The 22,435-nt window shown below is 50.1% G+C and overlaps 1 long non-coding RNA gene across 1 annotated transcript; it reads right to left on the bottom strand.

Annotated features, from left to right (window-relative positions):
- Nucleotides 1–2,991: 2,991 nt before the first annotated feature.
- Nucleotides 2,992–21,136, bottom strand: LOC149332409 (uncharacterized). The gene is made up of 3 exons (XR_016285201.1): nt 21,072–21,136; nt 3,994–4,079; nt 2,992–3,231 (listed from the first exon to the last, which is right to left on the bottom strand). It is a non-coding gene; the product is annotated as an uncharacterized LOC149332409 (long non-coding RNA).
- Between the last annotated feature and the right edge of the window lie 1,299 nt (nt 21,137–22,435).

Below are 22,435 nucleotides of genomic sequence, written 5' to 3'. Positions count from 1 at the left end.
TGGCCGCACCTTTATATGTTTTGAGCAGGGGAGTTTAGGAGAGCTATGTTCAAATTTGAATCTCTGTTGAGCACTTGGTGGTTATGACACCCCGCTGCAGCGGTCGAATTTCGATGGAGGCGGAGTTTTAGAGGCCATTTTACTGTGCGATGTCAGTGCACGCTAAAACCTTAGGTGGTTGGAATTTTCGGAGCTCTTCACTACGGCACCCCTCATAGTCTAAGTTGCTTTGCGATGTTTAACCCCTGTCAACCATAGACTATTCACCAGTGGGTGATTAGTTCGTCACATTCACATGCAACAGCGGAAGAAGCATGGAAAGAAAAAATGCAAATATTAAGTACCAGCTGAACACAGGTGATGTTGTGATGAAAAGTTGCGCTCAAATGCTTTGAAGTCTGCGGGTAGCATTTTTCGCATTAATTTGCATATGGTATATCCAGTGTGCACAGGATTGAAGGTTGTCAAAATACAAACATCGATGGAGCATGCTCTTTCAACTCTTGAAAGCATTTTGCTTTCCAGCCACACTGTTTATTTACAGAGTGCTTGTCTGGCGCATGTTTGGTGTGCGCATAGGCGCTCCGGGCTGGCGGTAGCAATGCAAAATAAGGGCTGGCAAAGTTTCGACAGCCATGTCAGATTAATGTTCTTACAAAAAATTGGAGCGAACACTTAAGCTCCGCCTTAAAAGTACGACGTGATAGCGTAATGGGTTAATTCCCATATATGCAGAATTCGTCATTCTCTACTTTACATTCATAAGTCCCTGGTAGTCATCATATCCCTCCTGGCTCAGTGGTGCACAGGTTATGCAATGTGCCACTGCCCTGCAATGGCAGATGCTCTCAGCGGTGGGCCTTTTGCGGCCCAGGTTGCTCCGGAAGAGCAACCTGTCATGAATTTAACTGCCACGGTGGGCAGTTAGCTCACTATCCAATGGGCAGGTTGTGATGGTGCCGCAAGGTCACGTGACCTAGGTGGCCCACTTGCCTCCTTGGTTGCTGTCTGGACACCACCTGTTAAGTTATGCTCGACTTTTCACTCACAACGCTGACATCAGATTTCTTTGGCAATGGAGCCCTTAACGCTGTCCCGTTAAAAGCCACCACCTAGGAAAGAAGCGCTCAAAAGAACACAATTGCGCAGCTCGAAGCTGCTTCTGCCCTGTTAAATGCAGCTGCAGCCAGCCACAGAAGCCAACATGGCCCTCATGCCTTGACCGGAAACTAGATGCTGCTACTTTTCGAACATGGCGGTGTCATGAGAAAATAGTGTGTACAGCCAAGGAGGGAAAAAAAGTGGTACATCGCACGGCCAGCCTTCGTAAGCCGTGTGCTCGTGAAGTTGTTTCCTCCCCCGGTTATTTAACTCCAAGTCAGACCTGAATATTTTGGTGTCTGCATGTTTCAGTGCGTGTCTGCACGACCCAGGGCGCGGGTGTGTGCAGACAGTTTCCCCGCATAGTGTGCGCACTGCGTGGCTGCAACGGTAATATCGCTGTGCACTATCACGTGGTGTGATCACAGGAGGGACCGACTCTTTCCTACCAGCTCCCTCACGAAAAGCATGAAACGATTTAAATCGTCAAACCTGACAAGAAGGCTGAAGCCCTTTTTGTATGTTGGGCAGAGGAAGTTGCTCCCAAATGGGAGTCACAACCCTGCATGATCGCTTAAACAATGCTATCAGTAAAGTTTGCAACAACTACTTTACTTCTTGTGACTAGGCTCAAGGTTCGCTCCTTCGAGAGTTTTTTTCCTTGGTGCGCACAGCCAATCAAATAACAGGTTAATGGGATTTTTGTGCCAAAGCAAGGCATGGTATGGCAGGGGCTAGACTTTTCGGTTTAAACCAAACAACACTGATAAAGTATGCCGGATCCATTTTAATGCGATATTATACAAATTCGAATTTCGATAAAGGTGAAATTCTAGAGGCCTGTGTACTGTGAGATGTCGGTGCACATTGAAGAACCCCAGGTGGTCATAATTTCTGAAGCCCTTCACTGCGGCGTCCCTCATAGCCCGAGCCGCCTTGGGACGTTAAACCCCCATAAGCCAAATCCTTGACGTCATGAGGTTATGTGGCCCCAATTGATGAATCTGAGAGCATCGCGTAGCTTGAAATTCCCTAAATGATTGACAGAGACCTTGTGACATCATAACCTGACCACCATTGCTAAATTCAATGCAGTTTTCCACCTTGGATATATATGATTAACTTTCGTGTGTTCTCGCATATAATGAACCTAAGTACGCCACCTCAGATATAATAGTGAACTTTCGTGCCTGGACCTAGGATTATAATGAACCTAGGTGTACCACCTCGGATACAACTAACTTTAGTGCGTCAGCATAGGATACGAATGTTTAGCCACTAACGCATACAAACTACCCACCAAGGGGCACCAAAGTTTTTTGCTTGCATCAAAGTATGGTCCCCCATAGCCAGAATTATACTTGCACTCACCCAGCAGCTTGCCAACAGCTGCTCAGCCACTTAGGTAGGTGGTCAAAATATGACACACAAAATCATAATCTGTGCTCAGGTGCATCGCCCACCACTGCTTTTGCCCATGTTGGCTCACTCTACAGCCATGGGAGTATAGTTTAGTAGGAGCAGGAAAATAGGGGCACAATGAATTTGAAGGATACATGTGGATTCGCACTTGGAGACAGTTATCACCGTGTCAGTATAAGCAGGACTCTTCTAATGCATATTACATTGGGTGGCCTGGGAGTGATGTAATTTGAGCCTTGTACATTACAGTGTCACAGAAAAAATGTCTACTTCCTTCAAAAGTACTTGCACTTTGAGGCAACTGCAAATGAGTTGTGTCTAGTATGTGGCAGTCTTGGAAGTAGTATAGTTGGTCGCAGCAAATTCAGAAAAGGCTGGGGGGTTCTGGTTTTTATACATGATCTATAATTTGTGTTTTAGTTTGAGGAGTGGCGCAACGAGGTTGGAAATAAGGCAGTAAAACGTGGAGCAGTTCATTGTTGAATTTAGTTAGCTTGTGCAGTTGCTCACAGTGGCTGTACACAATGCAGACAATTATGGGAAAAACAGTAATCCGGGCATTGAAAGCTCCACTTCTGTCATTAGTGGGAACTTGTCCTGACAGGAGGGCGCTGTTGTCGTGACCCGGGTGATGAGCAGGCAGCCGGCGTCACATGAGCTCCGAATAGTTGAGTGTCGTCAGGTTCCCTGTGAGCAGTTGTCTTCGGCCTGCGATCAAGCAAATACTTGCGTCATACAGCGAAGCAGGATGTGATATCACCCGGACATGCAAAAAGAGGCGCACGTGTGCTATGTCTGCCAAAGTCCACTTCATTTCACTACCACGCATTAGAGCGCGCGAGTTCGGCTTTCACCTGCAGCAGTGGACAAAGTTGTCGGCTTCGGTTGCCGCTCAGGCGTTCGCTAATGTGACCTTTTAGGTAGCCTCGCAGATAACACTCTTGAACCTGCAGTATGGCTTCCAGAGGCTCGATGCTGGTCTGTTTAGACTAAAGACCTTGGCGCAGATCGCCCTCAGTGCAACAGATGGCGCCACGTTCCCGTCAACAGCGCGCGCGCGTTGAGCGTCGGGACCAATCGGCGCGTGCGTTGTAGTGGGCCGCGGTAAGCGGTAACGGTACGCTACATTCAGCATATAACGTGTTACCGTTATCGGAGTACCGTACCGTTATCGGATCCCACACACTGTCAGAGCGCTTGCGCTTGGTGCGAGGACCTTGCGTTAGTGCTCGCGTTTCTCCTTGGGTTGCGGTATAATTCAAGGGGAATCTTCTGGCACAGCTCTTGGACAATGTGATGTGGCAAAAGGGAAAAACATCATGCGAAAAACGAACTCGGCTCGCGGAGTTCATCGCGTCAGACCACCTCAGTGTCTTTTTTTCCCTGCCCTCTAATTGCTTGTAAACTTTCTCAGCCAATTGCATTCGCCCGCCACGACCGGTTCGTCGTGTTCAAAATCGAGATGCTCACTCGGCGTCGCCACGAGCCAGAAGATGAAGCAGCCCAAGACGAAGACTCCCATGCCAGCGGTTGCCACGCTCCACGGCATCATGTGCCTGTAACAATTAGAGGGTCCTGGAGGACAGCTCCGTCAGGAGATAGACGGCCCGTTTCGTCACCGAGACAACGCCTTTATAAAGCATGAAATATCTTGCCTGTATTAGTAGTCTGTGTTCTCTGTAATAGCTGAGGTGTTTCATGAGCGGTGCTTTTATTTGGCCTGCTGGCATCAATATACTAGTAGATTCTGGAAAATATAGCGCATCTCTTCGAGAAATGTTGCCTTCAGTGTTGCCTCACGTACCCCTTTCGAATACAAGACACCTGTCAGCTGATGCGTATTTGGGCGTCAAATAATTCGGGAATGTTGGTTTGGTTTGGTTTATGGGGTTTAACGTCCCAAAGCGACTAAGGCTATGAGAGACGCCGTAGTGGAGGGCTCCGGAAATTTCGACCACCTGGGGTTCTTTAACGTGCACTGACATCGCACAGTACACGGGCCTCGAATTTCTCCTCCAAAGAAATTCAACCGCCGCGGCCGGGATCGAACCCGCGTCTTTCGGGACAGCAGCCGAGCACCATAGCCACTGAGCCAACGCGGCGGCTCGGGAATATTGGTTTGATCTGTAAAGAACTAACAGTAACGGCAAGAGACACCCTGCCCCAATTCAGTTTCTGATATTTCTGGCTTAGAGTGGGCACTTCTCAGCGTCTTTCAGTGTTAGGTGGTTTACTATCGGCAAGGTGTCAAGTTAGTTTTCATATCCTGGAAATTATAAATATAAATACAAGCAAGATGCTCAATTTTTCGCACGAGTAAGAAAATTGCATCCGGACCAGGTGCTCGGCGCAGGATGTCCAGCGCAACAGTGCGATAAAGGCATCACAATAATCTGCACGAATGTTTTGAGTTTTTCTGCTGTGCAGTCGGACACTAGTTACGAACGTCGCCTGGTCACTGTGTGGCTTGACCTCCACTATATTTCGGGCTAATTCACCACGCAATCGCTGAAGCACCATGAGTGGAGAAAAAGAAATCACCACTCCTTCAGTTTTCACTTCGGTTCCGATGTTCGGATTCAGTGTTCGCGGATGGAAGTTGTTCGAATAGCGATAACGGATGAATGCCCATGTACGCGGAATTGGTCATTCTCTACATTCATAGATCCCTGGGAGTCCTCATAACACTCCACTGCCCTGCGAAGGCACATATACTGCCATCACTACGGCTGGAGAAACCCAGGTTGTTCTTCCCCAGCAACCTCTGGCAACCAGACCATTAACTGGTTGCGAGGTCCCGTCATTCACTTCCTCCTTTTGGAGCGAAAAGCTCCACTTCACGCATCGACAGCTGAAGGTCAAATGATGCTCGGATTTGACCTCTTAACTGGAAGTGGCTGTGACGTTATACCACGTGACTTGTTGCAACTGCGCCGACCGCTCGCTCTCGACAGTTGTGTCACGTGACTAACCACGTGATTCGCTCTTGCTGAATAAAGGCCAGCGCTCGTGTATCTGTTCTCGCTTCGGCGAGCGCGGCTTCGGCCGCTTATCTGTTTTTTTGAGCAGCGTCCGCTCCGGCGGACGCAGTTGTTGCTGCGACGCGCGTCTTTCCTTTCCTCTCTCTCCTTCCTCTGATCTTTTAACTCTCTTCTATCTGCACGTGGCAGCGGTGGTGGCTTGGCTCGAGCCAATAGCAGGCCCGTGCAATTTCCTTTTCATTCTTCTCTCAGTCACAACAACAACAACAACCTAGACACCGCAGAGACATGGAGCGAGAACCGGTCACCGGGACGAGTTCTTCGACTGAGCATTGGAGGCGCCGGGCTGCTCCTAGCGATTCCTACGACAGAGAGCATCACGAAGCCCCGTTGGCTGGAGATAAGTCGCGAAAGTGGGCTCGTCGTAGTTGATGAAACCGATGAAGAACGGGAGGTACAGTCTTTGTCAAAAGTTTAGAGCCCAGGGGATTTGCTTCCTAGCCTTGCAGTGGGACTCCTGAAGCATTCTGGGAAGTCCTACCCATTGAAGGAGGCAGAACCAGAAATCTTCTTACCCAGAGGAAATTTGGAGTGCTGGAGATGCATCACGAACCACACAGTGAGGCTCAGAAGCAAACCCCCTGGGCTCCAAACTTTTGACAAAGGCTGTACGTCTGCAGAAGCAGCCGTACAGGCAGCTAGAGTATCTCAAGCGGAAAAAGGCAGCGTATGCTACCAACGTCTCCGCATCGACATCGGCCACTCTTTCAGCCGAGTTGAGTCGTGACCATTTTTTTTTTCCTTCCCTGACGGCGTGGTTGAGGTGTCCAGCTAGAAATGAGACAGTTACGGTGTCTTTCCTTTCCTCGCAACCAATTTATTGAGAGCAAGGCACAAAGAAAGGGTGTACCATATGTTTTGCGCAGTGCCACGGAGAATTGGCTGCGTATACTTACCGCTCAGAGATTCGCGTCGGTGCTGTAAAGGAGGGAAAATGTATGCGCCGTTCAGAAACAAGGCCTGCTCGTTAGCGAAAAAGGCTAAGGAGGCGGCGGGAAATATATAAGCTTTACCCGCGTTGCTCAATTTACGCTGCCACGGCTTCCATACATGCGAGCGGATACGCGTGCATGAACCGTGCCGCGAAGGATGTCTGGCAGTGGGAAAACGGCGACTTACACATGCTCTCCATGTTGGCTTCTTCTTCTTCTTCTTCACCTCTTTATAATGTCACATGTTGGCTGCTTTGAATTCTTCTTCCTTGTCTGTACACAAGCCCTGCGCATGAACCAAGGAGATGAAGAGCAAGCTATAGTTATAGCCAGCAGTTCTGAAAAAGCGCATTTTTTTCAGCTGGAGGTTGTCTAAGAACTCAATTTTTCCTCGTATAGTAAGTCTGCACCATGACGATTAATTATACCCGCAGATCCTTCCTCGGGTCGCTTGTAGTTTCACGCTATTTATTGTCAAAAATGCACCGCATTGGTTTTCTACATGGGCGTCCGGAGGGGGGGGGCAAGGGGGGGCGGCTGCACCCCCCTGGAAAATCACTCCCTCGAACCGTGAGTGATGGCCGCACGCCAGGGGCGGTGGTGCGCTCAGCCAAAAGGGTAAAAGCAGCCCCGCTTCCACGCTTTGGGTCACATCTGCGAAATGCCGCGTCCGGGCACGCGTCTTTATGCCGTTTTCAAACGACGCCATCGTTAGCTCTGTTGAAGGCCGACCTGTTGCAGACATACAGCGGCACCGGCGAGCATGTGTTTCAAGCCGTCTTGAAATGGGTGCCTGTTTCTTTGATCTCTAGGCAGATAGCGACACGGAGGCAGACAGTGCACAGTGCATCTTGTTTTCGCCTTCGTTAAGCCGGCCACCGATGAATTCTTCAGGAGGGAAAGACAAATCAGCCGTGTCCAACCCCGCTTTGTCGGGCTGCTCAGGGGCAAGCGGGCGATCAGTTGGCGCCGCCGCCGCTCGCTGTGCCTCCGATCCACGGGAGAGCGCAGTGCCGGTAGAAGCGCCGCTATCAGAATCTTCGGCAAAGGGGATTAGCATCTTTTGTTCACGGTGACGCAGTCTCCAGAGGCGCCCCCACACCAGCGTCCCTTGCGTCTTCTCCGAAAACCAGCGCCTTTGGTCAACGCAGCCCGATGGCGCCTGCCTGGCTCGCCTGTCACCTCTGGCTGGGCCTCAAATGACAACAGCGCCCGTGTACTGTGCGAGGTCAGTGCCCGGTAAAGAAACCCAGGTGGTCGACATTATCCGGAACTCTGTACTACTCCGTTCCTCATAGCCTGAGTCGTTTTGGGGCTCTGAACACCATAAAAACACACAAAACAAATTTTCCTACCGGAGTGGCGAGTGTCCCTTCCCCTTGGAAGTCACACGGAAGTAAGCCCTTGCACGTGTGCGCGCCTCTGTATTTGTGCTTCGGTGTTTTTAGTGGCCGTTTGTCAACGAAGCTGAGAACAACCAAGACAGTGGACAAGAAAGCGACGAGCGGCGAGCAGTGTGCGTGCGGTTGCTCGACTGTGCGGATGCGCGAGCAAGATGGAGCGAGGTGTATGAAGCTGCGAGCGTGCATTTATCTTGTAAATAAGTTTTCGTTGTATGTATAGACATCTTTTGTTTTCTACGTACGCGTTCAACCGTTTTTCCAATCAATGTGTGTGATGAGTGTGCACCGAGAGCGTGTATAATGAAGCACAGAAATGAATTTATCGCCCGTGTAATCACGCAATTCGCCCAGAAAAATCCGAGGAGTCTACAGTTGCTGTTCAAGGAAGACTGACTGAGTGACTGTAGTTGCGTGTTTGTGGCCATATTGTGCTGTGTGCTGGTCATCAATCCGGGTGAGTCGAGAACCCGTATGCAGCAATACTGAGCACTCTTCTCCACGAAGTGACAGTATATTTTTGGATTTTTTATTAATTTTAATTGTTTCTTCGTTGATAAACTGCAATGTATCTCTCCTAGCCACACTTTAATTTGCTGTTTGTAATTTTTATTTCATGTGTGTATTTCACTTATTTTTTATTTATATATAAATAAATAAATTCATACCGCAAATAGTGCCTTTTTGCTACGAACATGCCCCCCCCCCCCCCCCCCCCCCCCCCCACCGGCGCCAACAACCAATGGGGCCCCCCCCTGCAAAAAATTCTGCGGACGCCCTTGGTTTTCTATGGCAGTCTTAACTATCTGGTGCGTGCACAGCACAAACTTTAAAAGCAAAATTTTGCTGTGAATCTGGAGGTTGCTTCGCTACGCATAGGAAGACTCTGTGGCGTCAGCTTCAGACTCTCACATTTCCCACTCCCGTGTACTGTGCGATGTCAGTGCACGTAAAAGAACCCCAGGTGGTCGAAATTTCCAAAGCCCTTCTCTATGGCGTCTCTCACAACCTGAGTCGCTTTGGGACGTTAAACCCCATAAACGAAACCTACCTTACGCCACCTCATCCACCTCTATCCCTCCTAAGCTTGTATTTTCTGCCCGGCCAGAGCCAACCTCGACCACATCATGTGGGGCTGCGTTCATCACCGCCTACCAGAGTCCCTGAATATAAATTCAAAGGGTCAATGGGAGGCTGCCCTGCGCAGCCCGGCGCCTGATCTGAAAAACTGGGTTTTGAGGAAAGGAAATGGCGTAGTATCTGTCTCATATCTTCGGCGAAGGTCTGAACCGCGCCGTAAGGAAAGGGATAAAGGAGGGAGTGAGAGAAGCAAGGAAGAAGTGGAGGGCGTAGTGGAGGGCTCCGGAATAATTTCAATCACCTGGAGATCTTCGCACTGACATCGCCCAGGGTGCCTTTTGCGGTTTGCCTCCATCGAAACGCGGCCGCCGTGGCTGGGTTCGAACCCCAGGTACTCCGGCGCAGTAGACGAGCGCCTTAACCACTGCGGTGGCCTACCCAGTTTAAGACCTCTCTCCCTCCACCGCTCCTCCCTTCTCTTTTGGGATCAACAAAGTTGTCACTCACTCATCACAAGATTGGAATACTCAGCCCGATATCCGCCATCTGCTGTTGGTTTGCCCGGTGGTGAAGCCGACGAGTATATCTAGGCACTATAACCTGGCGGCAGCGAGTTTTGCGCCGACTTTCACAACTTTCTCGAACGGTTAATCCACCAGTTCAAGGGACCAGATTCAGCACTCCTGGAAAAAGTACGCGTTAAGTGCTTCGGGGACACACACCCAGCAGCTTACGCAGAGCGCTATCGAGGAAGTGAAAACGACACCTTGGACAGACCCATCACGCGAGAAGAGGTCTACGCAGCTATTCGAAACACAACCAGAAATACGGCCGCGGGTGCAGATAAGATCAATAACGCACTCATCCGCAACCTCAGTGATGAGCTAGTCGCTGAATTAACGGACTTTCTCAACAAACACTGGGAAGCGGAGACCGTCCCCGAGGAGTGGAAACATGCGGAGGTTGTCATGATTCCTAAACCAGGCAAGAAACTACAAATTGAGAACCTCAGACCGATCTCGCTCACATCGTGCCTAGGAAAACTGTACGAACGAGTGGTGACGCTGAGATTACAACAGTACATGGAGGACAACGAACTGTATCCCCACAGCATGTTCGGTTTCAGAGCAAAACTATCGACCCAAGATGTACTACTTCAAATCAAAGAAGAAGTACTTGGGAACGTCCCCAAGAGCGGAGAAAACATAATACTGGCATTGGACATCAAGGGGGCTTTTGACAATGTCAGTCACGAGGCTATCCTTACGGGCATGAACGACCTGAACTGCGGAAGGAGAATCTACGGCTACGTCAAAGCCTTCCTCTCAAATAGAACGGCAACGATTGGCCTGGGGGAGCTCAGATCAGACAAATTTCTTACTCCAAATAAAGGAACACTTAAAGGATCGGTCATCTCCCCTACGCTCTTCAACATAGCCATGATTGGCTTGGCAAAACAGTTAAAAGCAATCGACGGCATACACCATGCCATGTATGCCGACGACATCACCATCTGGGTCAACACAGGCTCGCTCGGAGAGAAAGAAGAGAAATTACAAAAGGCAGCCAGTTGCGTAGAGAACTACGTCAGAGAAAGAGGGCTAGCATGCTCCACCGAGAAATCAGAGCTCCTAAGAGTTTGGAGAGGAAAACAAAATCGCACAGTCCCCACTAGCGATGACTTAAGGTTGAACGTCTACCTCGACGGGAAGTCGATACCGGAAAAAACACTCATCAGAATCTTGGGGATGTGGATACAGTCAAACCAACGCTGCACTCACACTCTCGCCCTACTCAAAGCATCCACTCTACAAGTGGCCCGCATGATCACGCGCATCTCACACAGACGTCATGGCATGCGAGAGGAGGACACACTTAAGTTGGTCAGAAGCCTGGTAGTCAGCCGAGTGACATACAGCCTCCCCTACTATAATCCCATCAAGAGTGAGGTACAACAGGCGGACGTGATTCTACGCAAAGCCTACAAAACCGCACTCCACCTTCCTCACAGCACTTCAACTGAAAAGCTCCTAGCCCTAGGACTACACAACACTTTCGATGAATTGAGAGAGGCACAACTAGTCTCCCAACTGCGCAGACTACAACAGACCCCATCTGGCAGGGAGCTCCTAAAGAAACTGGGCCGCGCCGATCAAATTCAAGAAATACAGAGGACAGAAACAATTCCGGACGAATATCGCAACACACTAAAAGTAACGCCAATACCCCGGAACATGGATCCCAACCTACACAAAGCACGCAGAGAGGCAAGGGCTGAATACCTACAAAAGACATTAGCACCCCAAGAAACGACGGTATACGTGGACGCAGCCACATACACCAGAACAGCGGGGCAGCACAACAGCAATGCGGTAACAACGGTGATTGACTCAACCCTACGCGAGATCACCAGCGCATCACTACAAGACTGTACGATAGTCGAGGCTGAGGAAGCGGCCGTCGCTCTAGCGGCAGCGGAGGGCTATCGGTCTAAACGGTCTCTAAAAATCCTTACAGACTCACAAACAGCATGCCGCAACTACCTACGCGGCAGAATAGGGCACAGAGCGCTCCGCATACTCCGCTCTGGGGGCCACATAACACAACGACAAACAAACGGAGAACCAATCAGGCATACGATAGTATGGACGCCGGGACATACGGGAGTAACAGGGAACCAAGAGGCGGACAGGATAGCTCGAGGGTACACTTATTACCGAGCATCCAACGTAGGCGACCTCGAGGGGAACGAACCTGTACCCCAAGATTATTCGGCGATTCTAAATTATTACAAGGGCTGCAGAAAGCGGTATCCACCACCGGACAACTCCCTTAGCAGAGAGGACTCTGTCGCGTGGAGACAGCTACAGACGGGCTCCTACCCGAACCTACACGTACTCAACAAAATATATCCAACACAATACAATGACAAATGCCCTTGGTGCCAAGAACCCCCCACGCTGTACCACATAACGTGGGCATGCCAGAGGATAAGCGTGGTACCAGTGATAACAAACCCGAGTGCGGAGCAATGGGAGGGAGTGCTCTCCAGCGATCGTCGGGTCGACCAAGAAGGTCTGATTCGGCGAGCAAAACTGGCAGCAGCATCCAGCGGAGCCCTGGACTAAGGGCAACCGACCTTTGAGCAAGATGGACGAAGCCATCTCAAAACCGCCGAACACAATCCGAATCTAGAGCTAATAAAGTTTTCACTCACTCACTCACTCGAACGGTGGCGCCGCCTCGCGGCGCCCGTCGGAACCCGCAATGAGTTGGTTGGCTGGTTGGCCTTAAGTAGAATGGCACATACCCACTACGGGGAAGTGGCCAAGACACAGGCGGTGAACTGTTGGAAAGATTAGCTGTTTTAGAGGAAAAGGAGTATTAATAGGGTATAGGCTGACAGATTGGACGACACAACGACAGGGGCCCTGTTAGCTGGGAGATCGAAGATGGGACGACGGATTTATGTGCAAATTTGAATGCAACATATGGAATGGTTCAATTTTGTATTGACTGAAATAGAGACAGAAAAATCAAAATAAATCATAAATGAACTGTTTGATAATATGAAAAATGAAAACAAATAGAAAAATAAATTAAATTAATATCAGCATGGGAGTCGCTGTGTTTCAAGAAGAAATTTTTGAACTGCACAGCGCGCGCTCCTGTTGCTTCGTCCAAGCGAAGTAGCGCCAAAGGAAAGAACAACCTCAGTGAACACAGGCAGACGCAGCTGGTGAAACGGAATTTCTAATAGGCGCCTCCGCAAAGAAGAGAATCGGCGGGAGAACAGCAGGTAGTGATACACTGTCTCAGGCTCGGCACAAAATGGGCACAGTGGAGAAACCGCCAGTTGAGTTTCCCCTTCAGGTGGTGACGAGAGGAAACGCTTGATAGTGATGAATTGATGGTTCGGAGTCGCAGCAATCACGTTACTCGATGGCTGGAGTAGAAGGTTAACTATTTATTTACACAAAATAAACGAGAAAAAACAAACAAGGAGAAAAGTATTTACAACATGACTGAAACGTTATTACACGAAATCAGCCCCACTTGTTGTTGTTGTTGTGACTGAGAGAAGGATGAAAAGGAAATTGCACGGGCCTGCCTACTGGCTCCAGCCGAGCCACCACCGCTGTCATGTGCAGACAGAGGAGAGTTAAAAGATCAGAGGAAAGAGAAAAGGGAAAGAAAAGACGCGCGTCGCAGCAACAATTGCGTCCGCCGGAGCGCGCACGCTGCTCAAAAAACAGATAAGCGGCCGAAGCCGCGCTCGCCGAAGCGAGAACAGCCCCCCCCTTCACCGGGAGCGTTCCGTTTTAAACCTTCTGTCTCCGCCCTTGGCGTGGACAACAACCAATCGAATACTGGGGAAAGGATGCGAGCCAATCAAATACCTAGGAAAGGAGAAGTTTCGAGCACGCACACAAAAAGCACTCAACTCGTCGCGTTCCGAACTTCCGCCTTCCTCTTCGTTTCCCCTCCCGCACACGTGCATACGAGACGCACGTATGCCACGGGAACAATCACCGCCGAAGATTCCCTATTACAAGAAAACGAAAGGCTGTCGCTGAGGGGTCCAGCGTCCAGTGGAAACAAACGCGACGACCGCAGGTGTTCAAACCTGCACTGCAGAACGCTTCGCGCCAGAAAGTATCCGTGGTGACGAGGCAAACCGGAGAGAGAACAAGCGTTCTGGCGACGGCGCCGCCAGCAACAGCATCAGCCACCGACGCGCGTCGCGCCGTGCGTCGCGCCGTGCGTCCGCAGTGCGTCCGTTGTGTGTCCGCGGTTCCATGCACTGTGCTGGAGGCTGGATGACACCGCCGAAAGTTCAGCGAACTTAACCCCGCCAGACCAGATCTGTGAAGGTAGAAATTTAGCAGAGGAACTCGGCATCGCAAACGCGTGAAAGAGACCTCCAGTCTGCGCGAGCTCCAGTCTTTGCTACTCCAAGGGTGCAGAAGGTGCTGATATTCGGGAGATGAAGTAAGCACCGAGACTGAAAATTCCTGAAATATTGTGTAACTGCGAAACCTCACCGCAACTGTATATGCGCAGGTTGGCAGGACAGCAGTTATTGGGCCACAGAGAGAGGCCCTTGCTAATGAAGAGGCGTAATACCCGAGACTCAGAGGGTGATGATAATGAAAAGCAAATAGATAGAGAGTCCGTCATAACCATGACTTGGGAAACTGCAGGATTACGTAAGGCTAGAATGACAGCTAATAGTTCGGCCAGATAAATTGGAGTGAAGTCAGGGAGACGGACAGAAAAGGACCATCCAATGCAGGTGAAAAAATGTCCACACCTGCCTTTTCACGATCCTGCGAGGCATCGGTAGCAATGAGAATATGAAAAGGAAAGGATCTTAGGTGGTCCTGTAACAAACCGTGAAGGAGAGGAAAGGGCTGGAGCTTGGCATTCGATGGAAAAATGTCATGGTTGGTTGGTTTATAAGGTTTAACGTCCCAAAGCGACTAAGGCTATGAGAGACGCCGTAGTGGAGGGCTCCGGAAATTTCGACCACCTGGGGTTCTTTAACGTGCACTGACATCGCACAGTACACGGGCCTCTGGAATTTCTCCTCCAAAGAAATTCAACCGCCGCGGCCGGGATCGAACCCGCGTCTTTCGGGTCAGCAGCCGAGCACCATAACCACTGAGCCACCACATGCAATCTCGACTGAAGGTGAGATGTTATACAATGGATGGATATCCGTGAGCTTAATGTTTAAGGGATCGAGGAGAGACTGCACGAAACATATCTGCGGAGTATGCAAACGAGACCAGGTGGCATTTAAAAAGACTGCGGGTTGAGTAAGAAATATTACATTGGATGTGTGGAGAGGAGTGAAATTCTAGAGGCCCGTGTACTGTGCGATGTCAGCGCACGTTGAAGAACCCCAGGTGGTCGAAATTTCCGGAGCCCTCCACTACGGCGTCTCTCATAGCCTTAGTCGCTTTGGGACGTTAAACCCCATAAACCAACCAACCATTGGATGTGTGGAGAGGAGGGGGGCTCGCACGTCGACGACGAAGAGCGGTCGAGCCTTTCTTCGAAACGTGGTCTGTTTCCACGCGGCATACTTGCAATGAGAAATGGATGTTAGTAAGATGCACTAGGGTGCTTGAAATGAACAGAGGTACAGCAGCGACCGCAATTCCACGTCTCTACATTTCACATCGCGCTCTGTAGAGCGACACGATCGAGTCGGCACACGATTGTTTCAGGCGAGTGGCTGAAGCGAGAACCAATGATAAATTGCAAATTCGAAGGCCAGTAATAAGGCGAGTAATCTTCTGCTGGAGGGAGTACAGCATGCATGCGATCATTTTGCATTTGTCCCGTGTTTTGACGATATATTGAGCGATAAACGCATGGTACTACTCTTGCCTTTGTTAGCTTGGGGCTGCTGACAGGGGTATTTATTTTTTATTTTACTTTCTTTTTCGTGAGGAGCAGCGGAGTCCAATCTGCTCGCAAATCTTGATCCATCTCCTACTCTGGATGGACTAGTAGCAGGTATCCGCTATGCTATAACGGTGCCTAAATTTGCATATATCACCGTTTTAAATTTCAATACTTCATCTAGCTTACTGTCTAGAAACTAGGTTGCTCACAACTCAGGGGCAGTGTGATACTGTCATAAGCTCATGTGACCTCTCTGATTAATTTTATTTCCACCTGCCACGGTGGTCAGGTCGCTCGCACTCTGATGGCCAGGTCTTGATGACGACACAAGGTCACGAGTCCTCTGTTGACCAATCAGCGAATTTCGTCTCTGATCTCGCACGACGTACCGAGTGTTTCGGTAATAGCGCGTTGAGATAGGCCTTCGTTACTTTCATGCAGCTGCCGTACAACTAAGACGCTATTTCACTCAGTAGAATCCGGTTTTTCTAAGAATAAAGCAAGCTCGGCCAAAAAAAAAGAAAAGTGCTGATTGAGCGAGAAACCGCTCTAATTAACTAACAACTGCGCCAAGAATGGCTCCTATTTGCAAGAAAGACGGCTTCCCCTCATAACTTGGGTGCTTTGGTGAAGAAGACGTCGGACCATAGTGCCTAGCTGGGCATGCAGATAACTGCTTTTCTCGACACCAGCTGGTTATAGTGCCACTACCCATCCTAACAAAGCGACTAGTGGCGGAGGGGGCATTTATTTCCACGATCTCGGAGTTAGAACTTAGCCCCGTCCGAACCACCCACGAATGCTCTACCACTAGCCCACGCAGCAATATATATTGAGCGGGCAGGAGAGGGAAAAATACTCTCAAACACGTGCGCTCCGCGACACCCCACTGTTGCCGTCCTCCCCTGGGCTGATAATCCGGCGCTCGGAGCAACGTCCGCGGCTGCTTAGCTACCGGTCAAGCGCGTGTTTGCGTCTGTACAGCAAAAGCAGCAATGTTGTACGGAACACCAACGTCTTCTAGACATCATTGTTTTATTGTCGGTTGCGGAAATAGTAGACGAAAGTAGAAAAAAAAAAAAAACGCCGCCAGTATGTACGCGCACCATGTTAGGCGAAGGTCTCATCACGTCTGCGGTGTCCATTTCTTCACCGCTTTTCCGCCGGTCCCGAGTTGCATTGGCGGTGGACGTAGTTGGTGAACAAAAAATACTTGCGCCAACAAAAAGCTAAACGTTAGCGCAGTTTGTGAACGAAATGCAGACAGAAACAAACCCACTGCCTGTGCCTAATATCGGGCGCGGAACGAAGCGCAGCGCCTGGGTTACCAAACTATAATCTGTGCATAATTTTAAGAGATCAAGTATTTGGACGGCCTTGGCAGAGCTCTTTTTTAATTCACCAGTACACTATGTGAGGACTTCACAAATTTGGCCACAACTTCTTTTCGCCGCCCCACATGATCGTCAATATCGGGAGGGTGTGGGGATCGCCACCTGAAAAAAAATAAACATGTCGTTAGTGCAAAAATACTAATTTAATTTGCACAGCATGGCATGAATAGAAGCGGCGACATGAACTTTTACCCAACTGCAAAGTGAGAAAAAATGCAGCTATGGCAACGTAAGATGAAAAAATACACGGCATGCACAGGACGGTAAACTCTGCCATGCATTGTAATAAATTATTCGACTGAAATCGCATCGAATGCACTGTAAAAAAAAACCACACTATGCATAACCGTGCCAGAGGTACAACAAACGCAGCGACTTGAGCAGCGCCCCGACCCGATTGAGATTGGAATTCTCAACACAGGTCGGCGATTCTGCCTGTCAGTAAGCGGTAATAGCGTTCCATTAGCGTACCAACCTATTAGATCGTGTAATTACACATTTTCTGGTATTTGTGCACCAGTAAGTGCTGGCGGGAGCGGAGAAGGCGAGAATATCGCTTTCAGTCAACTGGCTTGTATCGCTCGTAGTACGAACAGCAAGCGGCAGGAGGGGCCGAATTTCAATTTCATAGCGCGTATCTCCGCAAACAAACATTCTAATCATCAGAAGTGGATTCGTTTCGGTCATGTACTCGCTGTTTCCAAAATGTTCAGTTTGTAAACGGGGTACTCTGTCGCAAGCCTAGCATCTAAACTGTCACACTCGCCATGTCCAAGCAGGCAGCGAAAGCGTTCATGAAAAACTGCGCTCCACGAAAAACTAGATAATCATTGCCCTCCGCGATCTTGTGTTTCAACACATTTTGCTTCCGTTTTTCTAACATGCAACACCGTGCCACGTTTGCGCTACAGGCAACCGGCGACAAAAAAGCACGCGTGAACTGCGAGCTTGGCACTCACCGTGCTGATCGTTCGCTGCGTCGAGGAATGGTCGCTTGCTTCCAGTTGATTATTGCACGAGCTAATGGCATAGCACACACGTGGATGGACACGAGGCGAACGCCCACCCAAAATTTCTAGGCTTGGCAGGAATAAAACGGGCGAATGACACTTTCAGAGATCGCACGCTACTTCGGCTGCAGCCCACCGGTAGGGTGGCTAGACTGGGGAGGTGTGAAGATCGCGGCGCTTTTCCTCGGGCGCGCGTGACCCCTCTGCGCACCGATGCCGCCAGGGGAAATGTGGCGCTGCTACTAGCGGCGTGGTAGGGTGGCTAGACTAGGCGCGGTAAGCTTCGCCTGGTCAGCCTGGCTCAACCTCTGAGCTGCGTCGGTGTTGCGCACATCGTAGCAGTTGTCAGTGCAGCGTTTTCTCATGCGAGATGCCTCCACCAGCAAGAAAGAAGACCGAGCGTTGGTGCTTTGTGCCTGGGTGTGACACGGGATACAGGAAAACGTCAGAGAAAGTCTCTTTGTTCCGTGCCCCTGCCTGCCAAGAAATGTTGGCCAAGTGGTCTCGAGCGATCCCACGGGCCGACAAGGCGTTGGAGGAGAATTCTGCAGTTTGCGAAAGACACTTCGACTCACGGTACGTAGCCAACATTTTTAGCTGGGCTTGTGGGTGAGACTTATTGGAATATAGAAAGCGTCTAGAATAAACAGAAGTGTGACACGTGTTATCGGCGTGCTGTGTGACGGTACATAACGCATTGCACGACATTCTCGCAGCATTCCCATCCTGCTCTTTCACGCTAGCTCAAACTGATCACCATGGTCTGTTCTTTCTGTTCCCTCTAGGTTTATCGTTCGTGACTTCAAGCACATTAGTAATGGAGCTGAGGTCTTGATACCGCGCTCCATTCCTGCCCTCTCAGAAGACGCAGTACCTACTGTATTTCCTACCCTACCGAAATACATACAGTTTCCCCCCTCATTTGTAAATAAATGTTTTCATGACCAGATATGTGTTGCTTCATTGTCTACAATCGTCGGAGATTGCTTACGTGAGCGTCAAGCTGGCATACATGCTACAGGTTCACTATCGGGGACAACTGGTTTGCACGTTGGGGCGCCTTCAGCCAACGCGACTGCAGTTTCGAAGTCCTACGGCACGCATTACAACCTGCTCTTCTCGCCGTAGTGGCTGCGTTTCGATGGCGGCGCAACGCAGAGAGTCAGTGCACGTTGAAGAAACCCAAGTGGTTGAAATTATTCTGAAACCTTCCACTACGGCGTCCCTCGCAACCTGGGCAGCGTCTCGAAATGTGCACGCACAAAACGCGCTTCAGTACAGCTATGCAATGCAGACTGGGCTTGTGAAGCAGCATATTCCACGGGAATAGTGATGCGAGTTGACGAAACATTATTTTATGGTAAAGATTCATTCTTTGACACTCACAAAAAACGCGCGGTAAGCGAAACAAGCCCATTTTCGCCTCGGTGCTAGAAATTTAGCCTACGCTAGGGTGGCTACCTACGCGATGCGCACATTTCGGCTGCTCACCTTACCGCGCCTCTGCCGTCAGCGCCGCCACACGGCATCGGTGCGCGGCGGGGCCAAGCTTCTCCGGCCGGTTTTCACACCTTCCCAGTCTAGCCACCCTACCACCGGCTGCAAATTATCAGTCCAAGATGGCGTCGGCGGTAGGCGGCGCTCGAGTAAAACAAACATGGCGGCGCCCAGGTATCGAAACTAAAATCATGTATAGAAGCTCCACATGATGGCTGCGTGAATTCACCCTTCCGTGTTGTTGCAGGCGCGCAAAAGAACCCTTTGGCACAACTACCGTTGACATATCGGCCTGCCGGCGATTTGAGGTGGTCGCGCCTTGCCAGCAGCTTCGTTCACTCAAACCACGTTTGAGAGCAGCACAATCGTGGCGCACTAATGCGCTAGTCGCGTGATTTTTTTTTTTTGTATTTCGCGGGCTTTCTTTGGAGCCGGAAAAAAGATACACGTGAGGTTTTCTTTCCCGAAAATGAATGGAATGGGGGTTTCTGAAGGTGCTCTCCAACTTTTCAATTCACATTTTTTCGTCTAAAGTCAATATTTACGCATTTAGAAAAATTATCTTAATTGCTAATTAATTAATTGCAAAACAAAAAATTGCCTATGATGCGCCAGCCGGTTGGTAGATGTAAGTAAGTGGTTTCCCTGGCCTACCTCTAACATTTTATTTTTTAACCCTTGGCTAAAGTTAGCGTGGACACCCTGTAGAGCTGAACGCTGCCACTCTCTTGTCACTGCTTGGAGAACTTGTACTGGTCTTATATGGTATACTGTAGTGGCGGTGCTAAGTACAGACTGCTCATCTTCGGTTACCGCTGTTGTGAAGACTATACTTTGGATCAGAACAAGCCAGCCTTGTAGATTCATGCCGATATAATTGACAAGGGCGTCCGCAGAACTTTTTCCAGGGGGGTGCACCCGATGGCCGGTTATGGGGGAGGCGGCAGCTATGTAGTTGTTTTCTACTAGTGCATAAATAATATCCGTAATTCCAAGGGGGGGCAACCGCCCCCCCCCTTGCCCCCCCTTCCGGACGCCCATGAATGATAATCTCTCGGTGCGTGTAAGGCTCCCAGCAATCCGTGTCGCAGGAACAGTTTCTCGCATGATAGTCAACCAAGAATGGGGAGAAATACGCCCAAAAATGCTCCAAATTTTTGCTCCGTTACGCTCTGCGCACAACAACGCCCTGGTTCCGACCGCGAGTCCAGAAGATATGCGTGTGACAGCGAATTGCTCTCGACGGGGGGAAAGTGCTGCGGAGTTACCGTTGGCACTACTACGTCCCTTTTAGTGCAAAATGACGTCTCAGAGTTCGCCTCCCACGTTATTCTGCCCGTGTCGCCTTGGGAAAGTTCACATATGACAGCCGTCTGAGACACGCCAAGCCTTCTCTGGTTAACTGGGGTCGCGAGCCTGAACTCTGCCAGAGATTCACCCAACCACAAGCCAAACACCGGTTCAAATTCCGTAGAAAAACTCAATTTTCTTCAGTCAGATACAACGCAAGAACGCAGGGGCGAATTCCCCTCAAAGGAAAGCCATCCGACCAATGGCGTCGGCCTATTTTCGCGACGCGACAGGGACAGATGTTGCAGGCCGGTTCAACGTGACTTCATGAAAACAGGACGGCGCCATTGGTTGGAGCGTCTCCCTTGGGAGGCGTCTGCCGCTATATTAGCCGCCGTAACTAAGTTATATCCGAATAATGCAGACCTTTTACCCTCGCTCGAAGTGAATTGCAACAGTTGCATCGCAGTGTTGGGGTGTACTATACCGTGGCGGTCCAGTAGCGGAGGCTCAAGCCAGGACGACTAACATCTACGGCGTGAGGAGGCGAATTTACGGCCCCGTCTCGTATTACCACCTTCCTCTGAGAACGTCTTCTGGCTCGGGCCTTGAGATGCTGTTTTCCCCGTTCATATATTCGCGGCATGGAAAAACCCCTCGCTACGGTATGCTTGTCAGCTCAGCCTTCGACGTTTTTCATTCTGGTAGTTGCGCGCGCTAACCCCGAGATGGCGCTAGTCGTCTACTCACCGCATGGCGTAGGAAAGCTCCAGCTGAGGAGCGGTTCAGCGAGGGAGGGCGTCGCCCGCTCTCTCGGCACGCAGATAACTGTTTATTTGAACAACAGCTGGCCGCAGTGCCGCTTTTATACACTGTCCACCCTAACAGAGCGATTTGTCGGCTGTAGCAACGTTGGCGAGGCGCTCGCTGTCGACTCCGCAAAGTCAGTGCGGCCGACGCGTGCGGTTTTCATCGCTGTTAAACGGCTTCTTTTGTCATCTTATTCCGTGCATTTATGAATTGCGTCCTTCATTTCTCGCTCACGCGTACAAATCTGAGTGTTTCCTTCGCAAATAAGTGCTCGCCCACTGAAACTCGCAAAAGTATTGGCACGGTTCACTGCATAAGAATAAAAGTGTTTCCGTTTTTCTGTGCTGACGGCGCTTGCCACACAGGAGTGCACAGGTCTCTCCATGAGATGGGACCAAAGTTTTCTGTGGTGCCTGTTCATGTCTCCTTGGTAGCAGGGAACAATACGGGACAAAATTTGCGGCCTCCTCCTCATAGCTTTTAGGGGGGCCACTGACCTCTTTTCACCCCTGCGCACGTCCATAGACCAACTCCTTGTTTACAAACATTGGGGCCGCTTGCGGACGCCGGAGCCGGCTGGGAGTGAAAAGTAGGGTTAGTGCACATAGGGATACATTGAAGTGGAAGTTTTCAAAGCGGTTTTCTGGCTTCACGGTGTACCTGCGATATTTTCCCTTAGCGAAGAATAACCAAGTTCATCCTATAACGGATCCTGAAAGTATGAAATGTCATTTCGAAGTCGATGTGTTTTTGAAACATCGCGTTATGTACGCGTGCATGGGAGTGACTCCCGCTGGGGTGTAAGGAGGCGGTCCACAAAGAGACATGTAAGCAAAACTTCCCGAAATATTCTTCTCGTTTCACTGAGAGACGGCCGTTTGTTAACAGTTGGCGAGTGCTTTGAAGAAGAGTGTGACGAAGTATCCTCCGTCATTCCGAAGCTATCGCTTTAAGATGTCACGATGAATGTGAGTTGTGAAGCCGGACATACCCCCAAAAGGCGCTCTATCCGCTGGGTGTACCCCCGAATCGCGCAATCTT

The sequence above is a fragment of the Amblyomma mixtum genome, chromosome 8 (genome assembly GCF_055824585.1).
Source record: "Amblyomma mixtum isolate Tamu chromosome 8, ASM5582458v1, whole genome shotgun sequence".
Classification (NCBI taxonomy): domain Eukaryota; kingdom Metazoa; phylum Arthropoda; class Arachnida; order Ixodida; family Ixodidae; genus Amblyomma; species Amblyomma mixtum.
The sequence above is the reverse complement of the archived record's forward strand: the minus strand, read 5'-3'. Positions and strand labels throughout refer to the sequence as shown.